The sequence below is a fragment of the Anas acuta genome, chromosome 16 (assembly GCF_963932015.1).
Source record: "Anas acuta chromosome 16, bAnaAcu1.1, whole genome shotgun sequence".
Lineage (NCBI taxonomy): Eukaryota > Metazoa > Chordata > Aves > Anseriformes > Anatidae > Anas > Anas acuta.
Window position 1 is genome coordinate 11,655,276 of NC_088994.1, and position 25,423 is coordinate 11,680,698.

The following is a 25,423-nucleotide window of genomic DNA, read 5'->3' on the forward strand; positions in this document are numbered from 1 at the left end:
TACTATTTCCCATGCACATTGTTATTTCCTTCTGTTTAGATAAGAAGTCTGTCCGCTACAGCAGAACTTAATACCTATACAGTAAAGCGATTTGTGATCTCTAGATAAAGTTTCAGACCTTCTTCAATGATCAGATCTCATGCTTGTTAAACTCACAGTCTTTCTTAGCCCCCTAATGGACAGAATTTTAGCTCCACTAAGGCACTTACCAGCTCCTGGATTTGCTTACCTACTTTCACGTGAAGGACAATTTTAGCTTCTGCAGCATTTGCCCTGAACTAGCTTGGTGAGAAGTCTGGAAACAATCTAATAAAGGGGAGATGTCAAAACTGCCTTAGAAGTAGCAGATAACCAGTGTCAGAAATTATACACAGGATGGTTACCAAGCAGAAATAAGCCTGTATCAAACACAATTTGCAACTGGAATTTGCAACTGACACCCATTTCTGCGAATAACTGAGCAGATTAAAAAGCTGTTTGATGTTCTTACTGCATCTATTACTGTCCTGACCAAGTGCTTTGTGGTTATGAACATATTTAACTGCACAGTCCCCTCCATGTGACAAAGCAGTGTGTTACTTATGGGGAACACTTTCAGACAGCAGAGGTTTACCTCAGTGGATTTAGGTGACCACACCTGAAGTATATTCTGGTACCACTTAAGCAACTTTAAATAGAAGCACTCTCTGCTGGGCAGTGCACACCTATGTAGCTTAATAAAACTTCATTAGGGCCTATGTCCTCCAAGCTGCACAGTACCATGAAGCAAGCCATCAAAGATACCAAAGCTCCACAGAGCTAACTGGGTTGTGGAAAATAACCTTGATATCTAAGTAAAGAAGTAAAATTTGGGGGCTCCTAAGCTCCAGGTTCCCAGCTGACCTACTACACCTCTGCTACCTTCTGAGCAACTTCTAGAGACTGAGCAAGGCCGTGCAGGGCCTGACACCAGGCTCCAGAAGCAGCAGAGTGCTAGGAACTCTCTAGGTTGTTCTCTAGGAATTAAAGCTTAAATTGCTGCAGGTGTGGTGGGCCCAGCACTTTCAGAAGGAGATTGGTAATTAAGCATAAGCTAGTAAACCTGGGGAGTGCAGGTCACACCTTCCTGCTGACCTTAGAAAATGGAGTAGGCCTGTTAAGTCTGCTTGTTCTGTGGCATTAGCTCTCTACCCATGCGTTTTGTAGTGCCTCCCCCAAAAATGTGGGTATTGGCTCCTTCCTGGTCTCGCACAGCATTGCAACAGCTGGCTCCCTATTTCCTTCTCATTTTTTCCTCTGGGCAATGCTGCTGTTAGCTGAGGATTTCCTGGTGAAAGCTGACACAAGCATCGGGTGAGTTAGTGAGCTCTGTCACAGCCATCGGGCTCCAGGGGCTGTTGAATGCTTCTACAACAGATTGGTTCTGCTTTTGGTAGTTTGCTATGAGCAAACTTGGGGAGGGAGGACAATAGTAAGGAAGGAGCTGGTGGGATGAACAGAGCTGTCAGAAACCAGGGCCCAATGTGTTTGGGGTAGCAGTGGCAGGTTGGGGCCTGGTGCTCTGGTGCACCAGAGCAGACAAAAAGAGCTGGAAAGGCCTGCTCTGTGTTATGCCAGACCCTGGGGTCTCAGCAATGAGCAAGTTAACAACTGGGCAGAGGACGTGCTGCTTGTTCCAGGCTGTTTGAGTCAAAGGGAGTTTTGCTGGGCAGTGCTCTGTGGTGCTGCCCAGTCACAACGGCTCTTGTAGGAACAGAGCTGCCCACGCTGCATTTTCTGGGATGCAAGTCTGAACCAGCAGGGTTCTTCTGTTTGGTTTTGTGAGCAAGAGGGCTGTCTCCTCACCAGGAGAGGTGCTGAGCAGGTGATCTGTTGGCTTGCTTAGAGCAAAGAGGAGTTGGTGCTTGAGGGGTTGTCCCAGACCAACGTGCTCAGTCAGGAAAAATCTCTGTAATGTTTTGATTGACCTTCAGCTTGCAAACCTTGCCACAGATTTTTCTGACTGAGCTTCATTTTGTGTAGAGCAAGTGAAGTCAGCAGCATGTACTGCCACTTCTTGGCACTGCCAAACACTGGCTGAATGAGATTAAATGGGACTTGCTACTTCCATGCTTCTCATTCTCCCTTAGCTTTTTTTTCAGTCTTCCTCCCTGCCATGGGACTGAACAGCATTCAGCTAATCTGTGAGGTGAAAGGACTTCTTCCCTTGTTCAAGTCCCTTGGCTACTGAGTTTTGAAATTGTATCTGTGTCAGCTCAGGTCAGCGAAGCCCCTTACCCTGTAAACGCCCATTACAAGGCTGGCAGAGATGTCCAAGGGCTGGTGGTCACCCCTGGCATTGACTGACAAAGAGGCATAAGGAACAGAGGGGACCATGCAGTGCAAGTCACTATGAGGATAGTGCAGCCCCACACCATATTTCACAACCATTTTCCTCTTCTGCCCTGAAGGTTAAGAATACTTCTGCAAAGAAAGAAATCTTTAGCTAATTGGCCACAGCTGTTCCAGAAGTAGTCATGAGAAGGGATTGCACAACAGGAGTCACTCACCTTCTCAGACTCCCTCCAGGCTTTCGTAAAGAAAATGTTAGCATATAAATCTTCAGCACAGGCCCAGCTAGAGAGGCTGTGGGCTCTGTCTGTCCAGGGCCAGCTGGTACCTTTTAGGCTGGAGCATCGGCCGGAGGCTGGAGTTCTGGCTGCAGGCCTTTACCTTTGTTTCCTTGATGGGGCCGAGGTGTGTTGTGCTTTTCCTGTGGCTTCTGACCAGAATTCATCTGGGTATCTGAGCTGTGAAGGGTGTCCAGGGGCTGAGGAACCATAGATGCTACTGCTGGCTTTGGGTACAGTCTGAGACTGGGAGGTATGGAAATCCCATCCTGTTTGTAAAACTTGGGATAAAATAGCTTTGTGAAAAATGGTCTTTGCGACATCAAGACAAGAGTCTGGATTCCAGGACTGCACTAGGTGAATCAGAACATCTTTTTATCTTCTAGTACAGATGCACAAAACTATCATTAATTGTGTTTTCTACACTAGCATCTTGGGACTTGTAGAAGAAAGTCCATACAAGAAAAACATCCTTTTATACTTACACCACACTGAACCAAAAGCTGCACAGGCCCATAATAGACATATAATTATATGTCTTATTATTAATTATATACTTATAATTATATATGTAATTATTTTTTTTTTCCCCCCACTTGCACATCGACTGAATTAATGTATTTTATTCCTTAGTCCTCGTTGTGGTTTGTGTCCTAGAAATCCTGTTGTCTTGGTGTGTGGTGGCTTCTAGGTGCTGAATGGGCAAGCAAGTTTTCAAAAGTTGGGGTGTGGGGACTCTTTTTTTCTTTCTCTCCCCTTTCATACTTCCTTTCAAACGCTTCTCTTACACAAAACCCACAGAGAGAGTTCCGGGCAGTGTCTGCCCATATGAAAACAGACATTTTTCCATATCTTTTTATAGATTTGATAATATTTAACTCAGCATGTATTAAGAATGTATGGAGTACATAAAATTCACTATAAATGTCACCAAGTGGGCCAATGGCTTTTTAATATCACTGCCACAAGACTGCATTTTAACCTATTTCCTGCCTGGATTCATTCCAGTGGCAATTCCAGGAGGGGAATATATTTAGTCTGTATTTACTTAGTCTGTTTAACTTTCTGTTAGTGTCTTTGGCTCATCCCGTGGCCATGCTATTTTGGGATGATTTATACAATATTTACATTAAATTCTGCTAATATTTCCTTGCCTCTTGAAGTCGGATTACACTATTTACATCTAAAAGGCCCAGGCTGGAGGAACAAGCAGCTGTTCCAGGCACCAGAGAGAATTTAGCACAGTGGAGGCTGCCAGAAATGAGACCATGTGTCTGAGCTACTTATGGAGGAATTATTTAGAATTGGAGTAGTCTGTGAAGGAAAGAGTAAGGCACGTTAAGTAAGCAAGCGTAGTAGTAAGAAGCATGGCTGATACAGGGACAATAGCATTCAGGCACTTTCTCATTTCCTGCAAAGGATTTCTGCTATTCTTCCTATAAATTGTAAATGTCCTGAGCTAAACCGCTGTACTGATAGCCCCTTTTGGGTGAAACTGGGCCTGCAGTTTATGTACTCTGTAACAGCTGTGACATTCAGCTTTTCTTACACAAGAAACTAGAAAGGGTTGATGCAACTGCAGCCCTTTGTCTGAGCATTTTGCCTGTGACCCAACTGGGCTGGCCACGCTTGGTCTGATGGTCTGACAAACTGAAATAGATGCACTTGACCAAAGCTAAGCGGTCTGGCTTAAGTTCATCCTCCTATATTTTAATTTATAGGATCTGTTGTTGTCCTTTTTCCCCCTGAAAATTATTTTAACAAATTAAAATGTATTTAAAGAGGTTAAATGTGTTATTGTTATAAAAGTTCAGACCAGATTTGAACCCACCAAAACCCAAGATTCAGAGTTGCTTGCCACATGCAAGAGTTGGAAGCCATGCTAAATACTTATTTCATCTGTATTTTTCACAGTAAAAAGTCCAAGAACTTTGGGGTTTACTTCTAGAAAACAGCTTTTAGCTAAGCTTAGGTAAATGCTTCTGCTGGGATTTGTCTTTGCCATAGTTCATACATATGCAGATGATGCCTTTTTCTGGTGGAGCTCAGGCCTTCTTATCAGTATCAAATACAGTTACCACATCCAAGCAGACATGAACCACAGGCGCAATTGTCTGCAGAAAAAAATTGGAAATAATTAATTGTACATCCTTGCATAGTCATTGCCCAGAACATGCTGTACTTCTCAGTTGTGGATTGCAGTAAAACCTGAAGTTCAGTGTCCATCTGCCTCTTTCCAAATATTCCTATCACATGTGTCTGCCAAAAGAATATGCTAAGTCTCTATTGATAGCACACACAAAGATCAGTTCTTAGAACGATGGATTCTTTCCCGTTTCTTCATAGGAAGCAATGGATGAACTTTAGGGCACAGGAAGTACCTTAAATGACACTGGACAAAGTAGTACCTTTCAGTCGTGCCTGGTAAGATGAAGAATATCCATATCCTTGACCTTGTTTGCCTTTTTTTTTTTTTTTTTTTTTTTTTTTTAATTCTAGGACTGTTTTACAGAGACCCCTCTCATAAGAAATCCCTCGATTGTTACTGTCGCCCGTCTTCCCAGACTGGCGTCCACATCTCTAATTTGAAGCAATCACTTTAGCAACAGTTGTGGAAAGTGATCCAAACCTAAAATCCTCAGAGAGCCTGTAGGATGCAAACTCCTTTTTACATCCCACTGCAAGGCTTGGCCTAGAAAAGGACACCACAGTATGCATACAGCAGTGCTGGCAACATTTAAGATTGAGCTGAGCACTTTTTCCAGAAGTTTATTGCTCCCACTTGGTATTGAGAGCAGTCTGGAAGTGGAGCTGGCCTCCTTGCTCCAGCCCTGGCAATCAAATCCTGAAAGAACCTCTGTCCTGCCATGGTGGTGCCCTGCATCAGCCCTCATCTTGGTGGAATCGGGATGGCTCATTTCCTTGAGGAGTCATCCAGGCACTCTGATTCATTTCTGTTTCATGTGCCTTACCTCCACGCTGAAAAGATCTGCTCCTGTCCTGTACGGGACTCCCCCACAATTTGCCCAGAAAAGGAAAATACTTTGGGAAAACCTCAAAGCATGTAGTTTGCTTTTCTTGGGAAGTAGTGATGTTGCCACATCTGCATCCCATTTTCATGGTCTTCTCTGGTGCATTCCCTTTTCCTACTATAATAGTTAGTTATCATGATACTCATCTGAGTTGTTTTGTTTCACTGAAATTAAGACTGAATCAAAAAGCATGGGATAAAAAAAAAAGAAAGAGTGGCTGTAGATCATAGGAAATTCCCATTGTGTCCCTAGTGGTACAGCAAAGCACTCAGCTAGAGGGAATAAAGTATATGGCTTGTTCAGGCTTCTGACCATGAACTCCCTGCTTTTTGTTAACACAGACTGTCTAAAACCCAGCTCTCCTAAAACCCAGCTTCACAAATAAAGTCTTAGCTGAGGCTGTTGAGAGTATATTATGGTCCCCAAGAAACAAAAGATTTTGCTCTCCAGCCTATAGAATAAAATTAACACTTTTGTGATAATCCCAGAAGTTCAGATCCAAAGGTAATGAAGTTGATCACCTATAAACATTGGAGCACAGGCATCAAACATAACGCAGTGCCTGGGTGAATGGTACCAAAGAAGAGCTGCATGACAGGCTGTTAGGCTTGGAGGGTTCTGGGGCTAATTTCCAATGCTTAATGGACCTTTTTTCTTAAGGAACCTTTAAGCTGTACATATGCACGTCCTTAATGCTTGCAGCCTATAAAGGCTGAGATTAACATAACCATAAATCTACTGTGCTGGAAGTACATCTTGTTGAGAGATGCCAGAAGTAATATTCAAGTTACACCTTAAACATCTTAACCACCAGCTTTTATAGTTTCATTGAATTCTTTCTATCTTGGTTTAAAATAGAACATAGTTCTCTTTGAATGTACAAACATAGCTTTGAGTCCCATTGCCTCCATTCCCTGGGGCTGTCTGACTTCCCCTGAAGGTGCTCAATGGGGGATTATACCATCTGGAAAGATACCAGCTCCCTCACCCAGGTTCCTCTTCCACTGCATTACCTCTGTGCTCCTTTTTCTTTTGCCTTCTAGTCAGTCCTTTCTGCTTGGAAATAGGAACATAATGCTTTCAAAACTCCATAGTCCATGGCATTAAGAGGACTAATTCAATAAAGGATAATACAGTATCTCTTGAGTTATGAAAATCATGAATTGTATGTCAAATGGGGAAAAAAGATGGACAAGGGAATGGCCATAAAGAGACTCTGCACTGGAGATCTATGTAAGAATTTTGTGCTGAATAAATAATGAACCCAACCTCACAGATATAGATAAACATTTCAGGTTCCTTGAAATAGTGGAAGAACTTATTGAATTTCCCAAAAGGACAAAATTTTTTCCTCCCAAGTCTTTAATTACCATGATATAGGAGTATATTCTATTAAATATGCAGCATTTATACGTATCATATAGCTTGTGAATCTGGGACAGTGGTGCTTAGATGTGGGATTTAGCCTTTTACCAAGCTGCAAGTCAGCTCTTAAATTCACCTTCAAATCAAAGTGTAGCTGCTGAGCAAAACCAAAAAAGTCAACTTTGGATTAAAAAAAAAAAAAAAAGTAGAACAAAACACATTCAGCAGCACTGGATTTAACTACAAACGTGCATCAGAATTAGAAAAGAAAATCATTTTCTCTCCTAATATAGGGAAGCTTACCTTCAGGATTGTCCTGGGAAAGAACAAGGCAAGCAGCTGGATGAGATCAAAGTGCACATAACCAGCCTTTTTCTCCATCCCAACAATACTTGGCAGAACGAATGGTTCTTCTGCACTGATGGCACAATACAATTTAGTGGTGCGGGGAAGGGATCCAAACTGGGAAAATATTTGACAGCTGCTATTATCTAGAAAGGGAGGGGGGTGGGGGGAGAAACCAAATTAGCTGGAAGACACAAACCGTTGGAATATAAGCATTCTCGGAGGAATTTGCAGGTCTTTTAAGTACAGGGGATGGTTCCAATAGACATTCTTAATGGTTTAAAACTTGGGAGGAAAAAGTGCTGCCCTGAAAGCCAGTGAAGCTTTCTGGTGGATAAATATTTTCTCTTTTTACTCCATTTAGTTCTCATTTTCAGTCAATGAATTGTATGCAGTTCATGAACACTTTTTTTTTTTTTTTTTTTTTTTGTAAGACTTGCTAATCCATGCAAACATTGATCTTAAAGGGTATTTCATTGTACTTTAAATATATCTTGTTTGCAAAGTTGCTCACTTCAATACTAAGGAAAAGCTTTAGCAGTAGTAAGAAAAACATACCTGTGTATAAACAACAGCTGTTAGCCAGTAGGATTTTCTTGGCCTTGGAATGGATAACATGACCCAGAGAAAGAGAGGAAAAAGAAAAGAAAAGAAAAAAAAAAAAAAAGGAAAATGGGCAAAACCAAAGTGAGGATTGAAGTAGAAATTATGTTTCAGAATGGAATCAGGAACTCACAAAATAGCAAAGTATTTCTGACCTGGATACCAGAGCGTTGTACAAAGCAAAGCCCAGCTTTAAAGTGCATGGCATACTCCGGTAAAACTTCTCTGACCCTTCCAATTCATTGTCATGAAATATCCCAAACCACAGGAGAAAAAAAGAAAAGAAATCAGCAAATGAATCAATTTTATTTTCTAGGAAAAAGGGTGTGAGACTGCTAAGAGGAATTTTTAACCCAGACGATCAAATAAATCAGGCTGGGGATGACATAATGGAACATCTTAAGAACTGCAGGTGTGAGGCTGTACCAGCATGTCAACCAAGGCTTTCATAAAAGCTTTTGCTGACTCAATCAGTGATAATCATATTCCAGAACCCTAGGACTGATTTATAGGTATTAAATGGATGCGAGTTAAATCATCTGAATTGCACCTGCTCTGTAACCCCTCTTAAATTACAAGGGTGAGTTTACACTTACACATCAAGCAGGACACTAAACAGTTGCCAGATTACTTTCTCAAAAGTTTAATGGTCTTTAAAAGGCCATAAACGCAGTGCAGGGTGTGAACATGAGCATCAGTTCCTGCAGATGGTATTGCTGATAACACTGTCTAAGTGTGATCCCAGCAGGCAGACACGTGTTCTCTGTGAGTGCAGCGATGCTGTCTCAGGACAACCAATTTACACTGTCCTTTTAGTCCACACGTAATTCAAGTCCAGTTTAAAGCAAGTTAAAACAATTGGAAACTATTAGATGTTATTGTATTTTTAAGGTGGTGGTGGTGGTGGTTGTTTTTCTCTCACTGAGCACAAAGATATTGTAACGGGTGGGCTTGGCTTTAGGCTTTTCTTGCCTGTTCAGAAGTGTTCCCAGGTGGTCATTTAACAGGAAACAATCACACTTGCATTAATTCCTGCACTGCTCATGTCTGTGTGAATCTTTATGCCATCGTTTTGATTCTGATAACGTTTATCTTGCACAGAAATATGAAAATGTTTCTCAACCATACACTCAAAGTATTTGATCTTTCTGTTCTTGAATATTCTGAATTATTCTGTGTTCACTTTGGAGCAGTCTCTGGCTTGCTAAATGAGAGTGCTGCTTGTTTTGAATCTAGAGAGTAAGGTTGGTCTAGAACTTAGAATTTCAACAAAATTTTCAGATACCCGTGCTTCTAGGTCTCTCTGTTTGAGATATTGTACTGGTTACGCTGCTTTGTATCTCATTTCAACTCCTTTAGTCTTTTCTTCATTTTCTTGTAAATAGAATAAGAATAATATAATATGTTTTAATCATTAGCACTGTCCATTCACCTGGATGCAATTGTTTCAGAAGACAGCAGGGTGTTGTCTCTGGAAGTCTCTGGCAATCAGATTCCCCTTTGCTGAAGGAACTGATAGTGATGTACATCCCAAACCAGGAGACCTCTGAGGTCCCACGTGAATTCTCACCTCTAAAACATGCAGCTAGGTTTGATTTTTACATCCTCTCATTTTGATTTCTCACTTTTAAACAAGGTGTTGTTTCCTTCTCCTCCTTGTCTGCTTCAGGAAACAGTGCTGGGCTCTATCATTCTTCTCTGCACAAATTGAATTGAATTGTTTAGCATTCTTTTTTGCCAGATTACTTGGACATTTAAATGGATACCAAGAATATGCAGAGTTAATAATAATATGAAGAAAAGAATAAGTGAGTAAAATTTTAGTTGAAATGAAGTCCTGAGCTGGACAAACTGCTGAAGTTGTGGCCAGTGACAATATTTTGGTTTTCTGATAGTTTTATGTAGGAAAATTAATGCATTATTTTCACATCTGACAATGTTTTCTTTGTGACAATGTTTTCTTTGTAGAAGCAGTTCAGGACAGACAAGGATTTCCAGTCTATAACAATAAGAATTCAATGAGTTCAGACATCCATTCAACGTGGAAAGCTGGAATGCGTGTGAACAATGCTCTTACCCAATTTATTTCATGCTCCAGCATACATCTTTCAATTCTGAGTACCTTTGCAATGCCCAGGTTGGTTTTGCAGAGGGAATTTGGTGTTCCTGCAACATCAACTCACAGTCCTTGAACAAAGATCCTGATCATTATGTGGATAATCTTTTCTGTTAGCAGGGAAGGAACAAGGTGCATGCATTTACAAACAGGAAATTATTCACTGTTATTTTTTATTGCTGTTTCCATTCCTCAGTGCTTGCTGTGGTGGTAACGAATTGCAAAAATCATTTCAAGTTATCTTAACCTTTTTATTGACACCTTGAGTGCAGGGGCTATGGGCTGTTGCTGCAATCTAGGTAACACCCTGCTTCCTTTAAACTTTCTCTAGGAGCTGATGTTCCTGCTTCTGCACAGCATTCAATTCTCACCTATCCTGTGTCATATAGAAATACAAACACGGGCATATAAACTTTGCCTCAACATCTTTCTGTTGCACATCAGTGCTGAGCCCCTCTCACTGTTCACTGAAATGTATGGGCTTTTGAAGCTAAATGCAAGTCATCTTCTGGAGCTGTTCTAGAGTGCACAACTATTGGGGCAGAGCTGAGGATATTGGGGCAGGAGACATGGGAAGGTTTTATGCAGCATGTGGAATATGTGGAGGGTGAAGATGTCTTACATTTTTTGGCCTGTTTTTGGACCCTGGAAATGCTTGCAGCTTGTGTACTGCTGGGCTACATGGATTTAATGCTCCCACAGACCCTTGTGGTTCCAGACAGCTGCATCTCTGTCTGTACTTGCTGACCTGCTGCCTCCGGGTTTTCTCATTCCCAGGCAGCTCCAATTGGTCTGACTTGGTAAGAAAGTGGCAAAGTGTCTGAGCACTTTCCTCAATACCTGCCAGTCTTTGGTGCTCTTTGTCTTCTTTCATTTTCCATCCTCTGATTTCATCTTGCTCCCTTATTCTCAGAGCCAGTCTAGAGCAGGTCATCCAAGCTTCAGAGGCAAGCTGCACAGAGAAGCCCTGCTCCAGCCCCTCTGCTCAGGAAGCTGACAGATCCATCCAGCTGGCAGAGCCTGGAGGGTGCTGCTTGTCGTGGGCTGCCTTGGATGCACCCACTCACTACCCAAGTGTGCTGCTGCTCTCACCCCCAGCCTCGCATCCCTTCACCCTGGCTCCCAGCAGCAGGTCCCTGACCTCCTTTGCTCCCCACCAGGCTCAGAGGAGTGCAGCAGAGAGAGACTTGGGGTTTTGATGCTCGGCTGTCATATGTAAGAGCAGCACTGTGACATTTTCTGTAGATCTTGAAATGCTGTACTAAGGAAGTCAGCCTCAATACCCCCATTTTACAGAGAAATGAATGGCTTGGAAAAAAAAAAAATCAATAGTCTTCAAGGACTTTAGTGTTGGAAGTACAGCTCCAACAGCTCCCCACCTAACACCCCAAACCCTAAGCTGCCCTCCTTTTCTTCACAGTCAGACTCAAAGAGGGTGAAAATTCCAGTCCAAATCCCTGAAACAAGATAAAATGCAGCGGAGTTTAGAGATGTATGTAGGATTTAGAAACATAATTCTCCTCAATATCCAAAGGAAGTGTGTCTGTAAACCATGTGTGTGCTGCTGGAAATCTTGGTGCGTATGTTTAACTTCTGTTTAAATAAGATACATATTTTAATAGAAGTTAATGATAGCATAACAGAACATTCTGTTAATGTTTTTATTCTCTTTATTAGTATCTTAATGTAATTTTAATGTAGTTTAAGGCAGTTATTAAGATCTAAATAGGAACATCTGGGAAGAAAATATTTTTCCATGTACATTAAAGTTTGTTGGGCAATGGTAGTGTCTGGGAGGGACGGAGTGGAAAATCATACACATCTTGCTACAATACGCGTGCTCTTCTTAGACGAGGGGGGCTCTCAATGCAGCTATTGGAGAGCAGAAGGATTTGTGCCTGCAGGCCATGGTTGTGTGTAAAGCCATGTATCCAGCAGGATGTCTTGTTTCCACTTCTACACATCGTCTTTTCTGCTAGCAATGGCTTGTTGGATTTTAACTCACCCAAGGCATGGTCCAGCCAGGGTTGCCACCACTTCTTTTCACCATCATTTTCCTTCCTCTCACCATCCTCTGCATGGGTGATTGTAAAACTAACAAAACAGAGCAGACAGACAGGTTTTCCTTTCCCTTTAGTTACAAGAATGGCATTCCTTCTTTGCAGAGGGCTGGTCAGGGATCCACATGGTGCTGGAGTTTTACCTGCAGCTGGGAGCTGCTGCTCCTTCTCAGGTGGGATCCCAGGGCTAGTGGTTTGTGTCAAACTCTTGTATTTGTTCTGTCTTATATTCATAGTTACATTTTACTAGCTGAAAACAAAGTTAGGGTGATGGGTGCTAACGATTAGGTATGCATTTTATCTGAATTGAGTGTCTTACAAACACTGTGTTTGAGACAACTCTGTGACATAGGGTCTGCAACTTCAGTGTTATAGAAATGATAAGAAAACTCACATTTGATTTAGAAATTGCTCAGATGAGAAACTTTTTTTTTTTTTAGTCTACAATGTTGTGTTTTCATTATTTTATCAAGTCAAATACTTTTATTTTACCTGACTATATTTTATAACATTTTTATATACTGTCAAACCAGCTCTAATGAATAAATCCAGATTGCAAATCTGGAAGTATTTTCCCCAAAGATGTAAGGCAAAGACTAAAGCCAAGGAGATACTGGCTCCAGGTCTGGTGTTAAAATACTAGTCGTGGCCATTCGCATTCACGAACATGCCTTTCTACCTCATCTGACTGTCACATTCCTTCTCATAAGACCAGGTATCCCACCAGCGTTCTCTCTGAATCTCATTTCAGAAGCAGTTTCATTACATTAGCCACTTCTCATGTCTGTCTGAAATACTGCCAGTGAAGCAAAAGAGCATTTCCTTTGTCTTCAGCAAACTGCACAATGAACAAGCTCACAAACCTAATCCAAAACCCATTCTATGCTCATGAAAAGGGTTGGGTCTTAAATGGATAGCGCTTTGAGTTGTAAAATATACGGCCTGGGAGAGTAACAGAGGTTTTCGTATCTTTAGCCAGCAGGGATTTAGCATATGTCTTTCAAGATTGCCCCCCTCCTATGAACACATGTAAGTGTGCAAGCCAGGAAATAATAGAAAGACAATTATTCATCTGAATATTTGTATTTCTTCTGATATTAGTGTTTTTTATTTTTACTGAGCACAGCTTACTTTGGACCTGCCTAGTATTTGGAAGCTCTCCATCCAAAGATCTAATATCCAAAACAGGAAGCAGCTTTGACAGGCACATGCAATACTACAGACAAACACAAAACAACATCATAAACATTGGCTTTGAACCAGCTTTGTATGTGGTGGTAAAACATTTGGTATTCCACTTAAGATTTCTACAAGGAAACATCTGTGAGATTGTGCCGCAGATAACACGCAGCGTTTGATCCATCTTTGTTCGTCTCGAAAGGCATTGAGAAGGCTTCATTCACTTGGGCCTGACTGTAAACCGAAAATGAGCCTCGTTCCAGCACGGAAAGCCCACGTACTGTATCTAAGTGTGCTCTGCCAAGAAGTGGTGGTGCAGTGCCTAGGCAGAGAAGCACAGCAAGGAGATCGCTCCTGTCGCGTCCCTGCCAGGCTGCTCATCGCTCGCCGTCCACGTTGGTATTGGACACACTGCCCCCGGTCTTCCAGGGGAGCTCCTGTACTTTGTCTTCTCGTTGTTTGCATAGAGGCATCTGCAGTGAAGGACTTCCATCAGCTGTTTCTTGTAAGGCTTTCACCGTGGTGTATCTACACAACACATTGTCTTTGTGCCAGGGGTTTTTGGAGAGCCTGCAACAGAAAGCCCAGGGGTCAGTCCCTGTTTACGCTGGGGCAGTGTGTTTATGCTAGTTGTTTGCACCAGTGCAATTATGGTATCAACTAAAGCCTCAGTGTGCAGATGGCCTCCATCTCACGCTGACCAGATCCAATCACCGAGCCCTTCACCCTTTGCTGTAAAACAGGCAAGAAGCCACAATCCCACTGGACAGCGTGGACAGGTGTCTCCCAGCAGCAAAGCCCAGCCTTGATGAGCACAGACAGCTCCTCCGAGACAGCAGCCAGAAGATGGTGTTTTGGCTATTTCCAAACTGTGGAAGACAAGAGCACCCTACTGGTTTGTTGATGTTTGGACTGCTCTCTGACAGAGAAATTTGACAGCGCTGGGTTATTTTGTAATTGAAAGCAAACAAAGTCAGATGTTAGAGCGAACTGTCAGGAGAGTCTCCTGTTTTCTTCAAAGACTTTATGCTGAAGATGTAGTTTGGTTAAATATAATGCAATGACTCAAGTTAACTAGAGGCATTTTTTTTATATTTTTTTATATTTTTTTTTCCTAGAAAACGATGTGGTGAGATAGGATAAGTGGGGGGAAAGAGGGGAAGGACAGAACCACTAAACATATGTAAAATTAGCCTAAAAAACATTATGAGAAAATAATGAAAGAAAGAAGAGTTGGTGATAGTATCTGCTGTGCAGGCCAGCAGTCCCTAAGCTAGTCTTGGCTGCATTTGCCTTTCACTTCTGTAACCTCCTCGGTCAGTATGGGAAGGTCCTGAATTTCCAGCTCCAACAGCTCCCTGGCTCCCACCTGCAGTGCACGAAGCTCGGTGTGGGGCTGTGGAGGCTGAGGGAACCTTGATCAAAATCACGTCTCTGCTTTGTCCCCTGCCCGACTTGCCACTGGAGGGAGACAGAAAGCAGGAGTCCAAAGCCTTTGAGAAAGGCAGAAGAGCCAGAAATGGCAGTGCACGTACAGGCAAGGTTAGTCTGCTGGTGTTTGCTGTCACAGCAGGCACCGTTTAGCTCCAGCTGTAGGATGGCACTAGGCTGTTTGTATTTATGCAAGAAAAGGCTGGGATTACCTCTTTTTGCAAAATGAGGTAGATAGAGTTGTTTGTCAGGCTAGAAAGGATGGGTCAGTGAGAGCTCCTCTGTGGGTACCTGTTAGCAGAAGGGTTGTTTTCATCACATGCAGTGCCTCAAGCCACTTTCTGTACTTGCGTTGTAGAAACGCAGACAGCTATAAAGAGGAAAAAGATGTCTGGTGAGATGTGCAGAGGTAATGTGGTTGCCCATAAACCTGTACCTACCTTCACAGTGCTCCAACAGCAACAACAGGGGATGGGAGGTGCTATGGGAGTTGACTTCAGCCCTGGAAAAAGTGACCAGGAGCCTTTCTGATGGCAGATGGATGTTCCCAGCTGCATGCCTGCTGTCTGGTTCACTGCTCTGCAACTGGTGATCTGGGGATATAACAGAAGGAGCTCATCGGGGTCTATTCCAAGGTGTTTTCTGGTCTCTTTTTATTATGCAGCACTAGTTGAGCTCTGCCAATTGCTAAATAAGCTCTGAGATATCCCTTCCTCGCTTTTTCTTCCTTGTTTTTAAATATTTCATTGCAGTGGCCGCCACCTTCCTGGGAGGGTGCTTGAATCCCAGCATCTGGACTGCTCGTAGGCAGGGAGAGAGCCCAGGGACTCAGCTGGGCTGAAGGAGGAGCTCAGTCCTGCGCTCCTCAGTTTGCTGTGTATGGACAGAAGGGAAAACTTCAGGTGGGAGAATGGTTTACAACAGTGCTCACTGTTTTGTATGCTTGGCCTGCAGGTTCTCAAAATGCACAGTGCATTATTTGTTTCCAGCAGAATGAAACATGCAAAGAAAATTGTGGTCATGGAGCTGTTAGGAGCACAGTACACTGTGTGGCTAATTCCTCTTTGTATGTGGGCCTCAGTCTAACATCTTAGCAGTTGGCTGTCTTTGAATGAAATGTTGGAATTTTTTTATTTGAGTGGGGATTTTCTACAACGAGGAATTGCCACCTCTTTAGACATAGGTGCTTAGGATGCAGGAAGAAAGGCTGCTTGAAATGAAACAGAGAAAAAGCACGTCTTCCAGAGCGTGAACAGATTTTGGTGGTTACTGTGCAACTGATCACTGCTTTTCTGACTGTTGGGCAGATAAAAACAAATCCTGAGGAAGCAGCCTTAGCAACCCAAGCCTAAAGTCTCTGTCTGCATCCCCATGTGGGGGCTCTCATGAGCCTACGGAGCACCCAGAGAGAGTGCCAGAGCAGCTTGGCAGTGTTGGCTGGGATCCCACCTCCCATCTGGGTGCCCTCCCCTTGCAGAGCTGGAAGAGCAGGAATCCTCCTGCCCTCCTCTGCTGTGCTTTACCCAGGTTGATCTTAGGTCCTTTTTGTGTTCTCAGTTCCCCAGATCTAATAACTGTACTGAACAAACCTCTGCAGAAAGCAGGAGAGGGGCCAAGACACAGCAAATACTGGAAGGCCATGACAGTGGCCGGGAAACAGCACTGTCTTGGCCAGATTTCAGCCACGGCTTTTCTCTGGCGCCACAGCAGAGAGATTGCCCAACGTACACAGAGCAGCACATAGAAATCCATATGGTGCTGTATAACGTTAATGGCAGCAGCAAGGCACATCTGCAAGAACACAGCAATCCAAGTAAACAAGAAGGCATGCTTTGTAGTTTGCAGTGTACTGTCCTTTAGAAAATTACCCTGAGTTGGCTTGTGCAGCTTGAGAACAGTTTTAAGAAACACTTAAAAGAAAAACAAAACAAAACACTCCTGGAATAACTGTCTTTATACTTGTATGCATGTATAAACACAGCAGTGTAACTATACAGACAAAATTTTGCTCTAATAGTAAGTCCTGTGTTTATAGAAGTCAGAAAACAATGCAATTATTTATGGAGTAAAGCATTAAAAGCAATATTCTGTTCTTCTGTGCAAGCGGGTGATAGCCCAAGTAGCTGCTGAGAACCTCTGATACCTTCTGCCATGTTGTGTGGGAGGAAGAGGTGGGGGAGAAATGCGCCTGTCAGAGCCCAGTGTGCACCTACAGCACCTGATATCACTGATATTGTACCAGGAGAGAGCAAAGGAGGAGCAGACATCTGTAGGTCTCTGCTGCTGTGTATGTTTATCGGAGAATTGGCCTTACTACAGGTTTTTCAATGCCTCAGCAAACTGTTTTTGGTGCCCAGTTCTCTAGAAGACTCTCCCTGTCCTCATATTTCCTCACCTCCAATCCAAATTTGTAACACCTGTAGCTGATGAAATATCTGACAGCTGAGTTGTGCTCCCAAGTAACACTCTCAAATACAGCTGCTGAGGATGGAGGCAGCTGCTTTCGAACACAATAGACAAGCTCATGGTGATCCACTGTCATCTCCATTGCCTAGCCCCAAAATAACTGGGTGGCTGTCAAGACCAGCTTGAAATGGTTTCAGACATCGGGAAATCCTAACCGTGACACTGAGCGAGAAGTACCAAGGAAGCCGAGGACAGGCAGTCAAAACTCACAGCACCTAAAATGCTGCTTTGTGTTTATTGCTCTAGGAGACCAGCCTGGGGACGCTTACAGCAATCTTGGCTGCTTTTGGGAACAGGGGTGCAGTGTGACACAAGCAGCCCATAGTCCTGGGGCATGTGCAATACCGGGATGTGTGAAGACGTTCCTCTCAGTACCACAGTAATGACAGCAGCAGATTCAGGCAAGTGGTAAATTCAAGGGATGCTGCTCCTGGAGTTGTGTAATTACAATCCTAGGGGAGGGGGGCAGGGCAACGTGAACAGAGAACTAAGCGCTAAGATAGCTGAGAAAATATTTGTTTCATAAATCTCCTCTCTCCTCCGTTTGCTGTCACAAATGTCTAAACAGGATTTGTGTTCTAAAGAGTCTTTTATACCCTGTTTATCCGTGGTAAAGCCATGCAAATAATGGGTTATTTAGCCTACTGTCAGAACCAGAAATCACTTAAATAATTTCTACCCAACCAGCATTAAAGTTCCAGATCTTTTTAAAAGAGAAAAGTAATAGAAGAAAAATTCTTACAGCTGATTAAAAAAAAAAAAAAAGGTGCAAATCCTGCTATCATTGGAGGTATTTTTTTCTCTTTGTAAACACCACACCTGACATGCCAGCAGAGCCTGGGACTATTTGGAACTTCCATGACATTTTTGCTTCAGAAAGCTCCAGCCCGAGGCAGGTAAAGCTGTTGTGGCACCTCCAGGCCCCTGCAGGAGCATGGTGCAGCACAGCAGGTCCCTGCAGCACCTCACCCGGGCTGCTGACTGCTCCGGTGCTCACCTCACATATCCCTCAAGCAGGGCACCAAGGATTCCCAAGGTTTGTGCTCTTCTGTAATAAGAAGAATGCAAATTTGTTGGGCATGATGGTATCACCATACTGTCTTGATGACTATTTTATAACTCTCCATGCCTGTGGTTGGCAACTCCTCTCTTAGTAGGTGGCTTGTCTTGCCTTACACAATGTCACCTAGCAACTGTTGGCTGAAAAGGAAGAAGAGACTGCCAGTCCTCTGAGCTGGTCGCTGCTCAGAGCATGTGTAACAAGCCCTTCTGTTGGATTTGAAAGGCTCTCACCTACCTGTCCAAAATTCACTTATTTGGAGCAACACCTCCTGGAGTGAGCTGGACATCTGTAGAAACACAGGCATGTTCTTGGTGGCAGAAACATCTGCCTCAGGAGCCACAGATGGTCCTCACAATGTCCTAGCTGCTCACAGGATGGCTGGAAGGTCCTTCCTGTGAGCTTCAGCACATCACCCATCCCTTCCCTGCACGGTGTTGGGAAGCTTTAGGAACCAGAGAAGGCTGCTCGAACTCCAGCATTGAGGCAAATGCCTGGTGAGAGGTTTGCAAAACTGCTGGGGCCTGAGTTGTACAGTGTCGTGGCTACCTGCCTCAGGGATTTGATGTGTTGGTTCTGCCTTCACTGTCCTGTCTTCCCCACAGCTGAGAATTTACAACAAAACCAGCTCCATTTTTAACATGGGATTGAGTGGCAACTGTGCTTTGGTCTGCGTCACATTTAGTTCTGTAATTATCACTTGTAGAGGATTGTACCTGGTAAATTAGGGCTGGGTCCTTTGCAGATGTTGGCAGGAACATTGCAGGAAAGGCTGGGTACAGGCCATGAAAAGGGACTGTCCTGCCAGCTGCCACTTGAGAAATGAGCTGTCTGAAAGTGAAACATGAGGATGCTGTAGATGCAACTTGTCTTCCTGCAGAGTTTCCTAGTGCAGTCGTGCAGGAAGCTGGAACTGCTTCCTAGTGACTCACAATTCCTGCATATTGACACGGTTATCAAGGTGTTATTTTTCTGTGTTGTGTTTTTGATTATTAAGAAACTTAAATGGCTGGAGGGAAAAAGCAGGAAAGGAAAAACAATAGCTCTGAAATTCTTTGAATGAATTCATGGTGATAAAAGAGAATGCTAGCCCACCTCACTCTCTTCTTTTGTAGTCATCTGTAGCACATTATCCTACTGCAGACTTCTACGCTCAGGTGGTGGCCAGAGGACTTCTTGTCTATGCTCCTGCATTAAATATCACACCAGGATATGGTGTTCCTGTAACAGCTACACACCATCCAGTCCCAATGCTGCTAGCTGAGAGTAACAGTAGAATTTCATCAACTCCTAAAACATTTTTTCTGTTAACAGCCCTGTAAAAAAACAAGAGCCAAATATCAGTGTAATGTGAAAATCAAGCTATTTGTAAACAGGGCTCAAAATGTCTTTAATGCACTTTCTTATTAGTGTGGATGTGATCCAGTCTGGATATAGGGATGTGCAGAACTGTACACAAGAGCCTCCGGAAAGGTCAAGGTACCCCTGAGTCTCTAAGTGCTGCATTGAACAGTCACAGCTGGAGGGGGAGAGCTCTTCTGGGCTCTTCTTCATCTCTTCTGGGAGATCACTTAGGCTACGCAGTGAACTAGACAGAGCAAAACTTTTCTGCAGAACTGTTTCTATGGCTCCTGTATATGCTGCAAACAAATTTTATCAGAGCTCTACATATGCTTTTTGCTATTTGCTGGAGTTTTAATGCAGGTAGTGGAATACTACATGCACCTCTTTGTTGTTCTCCATTTCTTTCTCTTGTTCCTGGTCTTCACAATGAAACTTTGTTGAAACTTTGTTTTAGGAACATTGGTCTTTGTCAGTTTTTTCCTTTTTTTTTTTTTTTTTTCAAATTATTGTAATCATGATGTGGTTCTAACATCAGGAATTGGTAAATTGGTAGGCAGAAGATACCAGCATCAGCTCTGCTGAGCCTGCAAAGCAAAAAGAAGTGCTTAAAAATTCAAACTTTGTCATTTTTCACGTATTCTTTTGAATAATTAAATTATCTCTTATTTCTACCACACAAGAATGTAACTACAGTAATACAGATAAAAACATTGGTGTACATTAAAAAAAGGTGAATTTCCTCACGTTAATCAAACGTGCAATAAAGTTGCTTCAGTAAAATGTTTTCTCTTTCAAGGAAAGATTCAAAGGTTTCTTTCAGAAGGATTATTAGAGTTCTTTGAGAGAAAAGCTCAGATAGCTTCACAGATATTGCAATTTAATACTTTATTTTGTTGTTTTTTGGGGATTTTGAGTGTGTTTTTATACAGCCAATAGTGAATCTGTTTCAATGTACGTAATACTCCATTTCTTTTACTACATTTCAGAAGTAGAGTTGTGCTTCAGTATTCCACCTTACAATTCCAAAATTACAAATAATTTCCCCAAACTTCAGTCTAGTAGATAAGAACAAAAAGATGTGTTCATGAACTGATGTGTCCTTATTTTCAAATATCCAAACACATCCTTGGCATAGGCTTGTGCTTCCCATTCCTGTCTTCGTGCTTTTGTAAAGGAAGCCTGAATTATGATATATCCTGCTATGTGGCCATGCAAGCAGTAACATGAAAACGTTCTTTTCCTTCAAACCCCCCAGTTACGTTTTTTATTGGCTTTGGTCAGATTAGCATATGGGTGCACATTTTAAACAAACAAACAAACAAAAAACAGTAGAAATAGATTCTGATTTGGGGTCAAGGACTGTCAAGAAACTTTCAAAGAACACACTGCTATCTGCGGTCAAAATGATGTATTTGTCTGCCTGCTTTAAAACTGACCAGCAGCTCTGGGATTTTTTCTTATCAAGCAGCCAATTGCCATAGAAAATGCCCATACCATTAGACAGCAGGTTTTCTTCTGCTCAAAATGTAAAATGCTTTTATTGATATCAGAGTGGTTCTTGCCTGACCAACAAAAGCAAAATCAGGTTAATAATCTCTAATGAACAAAGCCTGTGTTTTAAAATAATCAATAACACATGGAGAACCTCAAAATACCGATTTAGTTCCTTCAGATACAAAACTGACAAAATGCCAGGTTAAAACAAAACAAGAACTGGCACGTTTTGTAACATAACACATTTTTGTTGTTAGTTTTTCTTTCAAGGTGTGAGTCTGTAAAGAATTTGGATTGCTAACTAACACAGAAGTATGCGTTTCACTACTGCTTCACTGCAGTAGGCTAATAATGGAGTTACAGGGTGCTACTTTCAATGCTTATTGTGCCAAAAAAAGCAATGTTCATCTGTTAGGTCATATATTAATGTTGTCCAATTATTTCACATATAAAGCTGTACTGTTATTTTGCAGTGTTTACTAAACTACTGTTTTATTTAAGTGGAAAGAATAACCAAAGGTATATTGTACAGAATGCTCTTCAAAACAAATTTCCAAAAATAATAAACACAGATAATCCAGTTCAAATCAGCTAATTAAAACCAAAGCTATTAGAATTTAAAGTGACTTTGTGAAATTTATTACAATAGAACAGTGGAAAAAGTTATCCTTCTTTTCCAGGAGAGCTTTACATGCTAAGTTTCATTCACATAAAGTTTCAGCAGGATAAATGAAGTTAGATGTGATACATTAAAATTTTAACCATGTACATTTTATGAGTAAGACTGTTTTAAGGAGAAGAAATCCTTTATGAATAAAGAAATCCAACTACTGATGAAGGTGAGGCGAAATTAGTGTCCCTGTGCCAAAACCATGACATTTTTATAGCAGTTCTTCCTTTCCAAGTATCATTCTCTCCCACTCTCGTTCCTTTTCTCTGAAGTTATTATCTACAAGAAAATTCTCTTAAGGTAAAAAAACTAGCTTCTTCCAAGGATCTGAAAAATAAGCATGTCAGTTACTGATCACAGGAGAGTTTTTGAGACCATCTTCCTTTTACTTCTCTCTTCTTCCAGATATGTCTAGTTCTTTCATCCAGACCATGCCTTATCATTCCATACAGGGTAATGCTCCTGAGATCGTCTTAAGCAAATGTAGCGCCTGAAAAATCATACTAATAAATTTCTCTCTATATTTTTTTTAATTTGTTTTTCTAGTAACACCCAGTTACTTCTTAAATACATGGTTCAATTTCAGTCTTGCTTCATCTTCATTGAGCTTTGTTCATCACTTTAGGAATACGCTTAGTCTACTCTTCCCATTGCCTTGTGTTATTTTAGCCTTGAATAAAATTGTTTTATTTGCTATCAAGGCAAATGGTAAAACTATTCTGAAAATCACCCCAGAAGTTAAATTATTCTCCATGATGGTGTTATCATTTCCGTGGTTGGTGTAGCAACCTGTAAGGCTTCCACAAAATCTGGGTCAGCAGCAATTATTTACAGTGCTTACTAAAAGGGAAACAACCTGAGCTGTTCCTGATTTCCCTGCCTTTCTTCAGTTCTCTCAAATGGAAAACACAGACTGTTAATCGATTTGCTTTGCCCATCATACTTTTAATGTAACATTTCTAATCATCAACCCAAATGCTGGGTTTTGTTTTCTGTCCAATAATCCTTGTTTTCCTGAAATGGGAACTATTGATCTCTTATGTTGCACTTTACTCTTGACAGTTTAATGCTGAATAAGTATTCCTAAATGTGGCTGTCAGATCATCTTCTCTAAAATTTCTTTGCTTGGTTTCTTCACAGACACAAATAAACAGTCAGAACGGAAGTGTTCTTCACATTTCAAATAACTTTCTGTTTTACTTTTTGCCTTTATGTTCAGAAGTCTAATTCTTGAGCTTGAGGTGAACACAGGTGGTCTATATACAACGCATCCTTAAATACTTAATAAACCATGTAAAGAGATTTTAAAGAAAATTCTGAGCATCAACCCAAACACCACAGAGGCCCCATACAGCTGCCTGGATTATCCACCAGAAAGATGATTCCTAAGAAAGTCACTGATACAAGTGTGTGTTTGGATTGAAACAGAAAACAGCTGTCTTTGTGGACGTGATTTTGTACCCAAATTAACTCAAATATTTTTGATGAATAGATACAGTATTACATGTCCCAAATCTTTGCCAGTTCACCTTATACCACTGTGTCCACATCAGCGGAGCAGGAGTTCTTTCTACCAGCTGTAGTCCCAGGTGTGAACTCTGCATTCACGCAGCCCAGAGGTGCACAGACACAGACCCAGCTCCAGGTAAACTGGCAATAGCAGAGGTACACCAGCACAGTGCTTCGCCTGAGTTTATGTTCTTACTGACACTCAGAACAGGATTGACTAGCAAGGCAGAACACAGATCCGTTGATAGAGTAATTCTGGTGCTGTTGCCTCATGCAGCAAATTCTCCTTCTGTTGTATTAATTATTTACTGAAGCTGGTTACTACTGAAACTATGAAAGCTGAAATATATCCGTGAATTTTGTTTTTAATCTTCTGCTAATGATTTTGGAGAAGATAATACAACAGAGAATATGGTGAGCGTGATTTTTGTTGCCAAATTTATCTGTGAATAAACTTCACAGCTCTGAAAATGCAGCGCTATTTAAAATAATCTGAAAAACTACAATAATAACAACATTTACAAGCTCTTTTGAGGCTGGTACTTGTGTGCAGTCTCCTTTTACGTTATTGTTAGCTTTAAAGGAAGTTAATCATAGGGTGAACCGGAGCTCCCATCGCAGCGACAAGCTAGGATGCTGTAACATGTCTGTGCTAGTCAGCAAATGGATGCATGTGTTGGGCTGAAATAATGCAGGTGGCCGGGCTGTACCCTGAGTCACCGCAGTTCCCAGGGCTTCCTCCAGCGCTGGGCAACTGCCTGCTACTCCGACATGTAACGGAGCTCGTTAAGGGACTGGTGCCTTAATTGCACTGTCTGTCCAGGGGGATTTTGCCAACGTCTCTGCGGAGCATCAGCCCTGGAGAGGAACAAGTCCTTTTCAAGTCGTTAGCGTGAGAGAGTCAATTAAGGAACTACACTCTGCAGGCTCGGCGTACTCATCTGTTTATGAATTTTATCTCCACGTTATTTCTACTCTCAACAGAATTTAATTCAGTCCCATAAACCTCTCTGTGTTATGTGAAGTCTGAATGATAGTTAACAGTGCATTCTGCCCCTGAAATCCTGCTGGTAAGACCACAGATCTGCACTCTGGCACTGGCTGCAGAAAGAATTATTTCATAATAGGAGTGTAAGCAAATGCCATCAGCAAAAAAATAATAAAGCTCATCAAAACCTCCTTTGCTTTCCAGTGACAAACATCACTTAAGATATGACTGACATCACCACAAGGGAAAGCACGTTTCAAAATGGAGCAGCAAACAGAGAGAGCCTCTTGTATTATATAAACAAAGGGATGACTAAAGCAATAGGAAGATGTTCTAATCCAACATACAAATGTTTTCCTTTCCTGTATAGCAATTTTGAGACACCCAATGTGTGCTTGGAAACATCGTCATGACTTTTACTCGACCCAGAGCCACAGGAAGCTACTCACGATGGGTACTTATGCTATGAAAGGTAAAGGCATCTTCAAAGCAATTCAGCATTAGGATGAAATAGTCTGAGCCCATCGCTGGGATCTGAGTCTGTTCAGAAAGGACAACTCATCCTTCCACAGCTGCACCAAGTGCACTGGTGCTCTCAGGAAATCCCTGTACACAGCTTTCCGCACAACAGAGCAGTGAGTACCTCTTAGTTTTAGAGCAGAGAGCACAGCTCCTTATTCATCATCCCTTGTCTGGCAAGTGTAAAACCTGTGCCTGTGTAAAAACCCAGCAAAGCCTTTGCACAGAAAGCATATGGCAGGGGGGATGCTCTGCCGCTTCTGCCGTGCTGCGGTGGGAGAGGGAGCTCTGCCTGCGCCTTGCCTCCAGGCGGGCGTTATACCGAGCTCTCGAGCGTCATGGCACAGTTTTTTCATCTGTGGAAGCAGATTAAAGGTTCTCAAGTCGTTTAAAAGCAAATGCTGTGATGATTTATGGGTTGTTTTTTATGGACATGTGGAAGTGAAAAACTGGGAACCGAAAGAAAGGCACAACCTCTGTGAACTTCACGTTGCATAAATTCCCAGCAAGGTGTCATCTTTGTGCATCGTGGCTGTGCTCCAGTGTCACTGGGATGTTGCACTGAAACTTGGAGCTAACTGGCTAGGAAATAGAGGAAAATACACTCTGGTAAAAAATCTTGTGGGTATGCTTTTTTTCTGACAAAGGCTGACT

The 25,423-nt window shown here is 42.2% G+C and overlaps 1 long non-coding RNA gene across 1 annotated transcript; it reads left to right on the plus strand.

Moving 5' to 3' along the window:
- Nucleotides 1–1,114: 1,114 nt before the first annotated feature.
- LOC137865511 (uncharacterized) lies at nucleotides 1,115–20,369 on the plus strand. The gene is made up of 3 exons (XR_011101951.1): nucleotides 1,115–1,332; nucleotides 13,236–15,621; nucleotides 17,432–20,369. It is a non-coding gene; the product is annotated as an uncharacterized lncRNA (long non-coding RNA).
- Nucleotides 20,370–25,423: the final 5,054 nt, after the last annotated feature.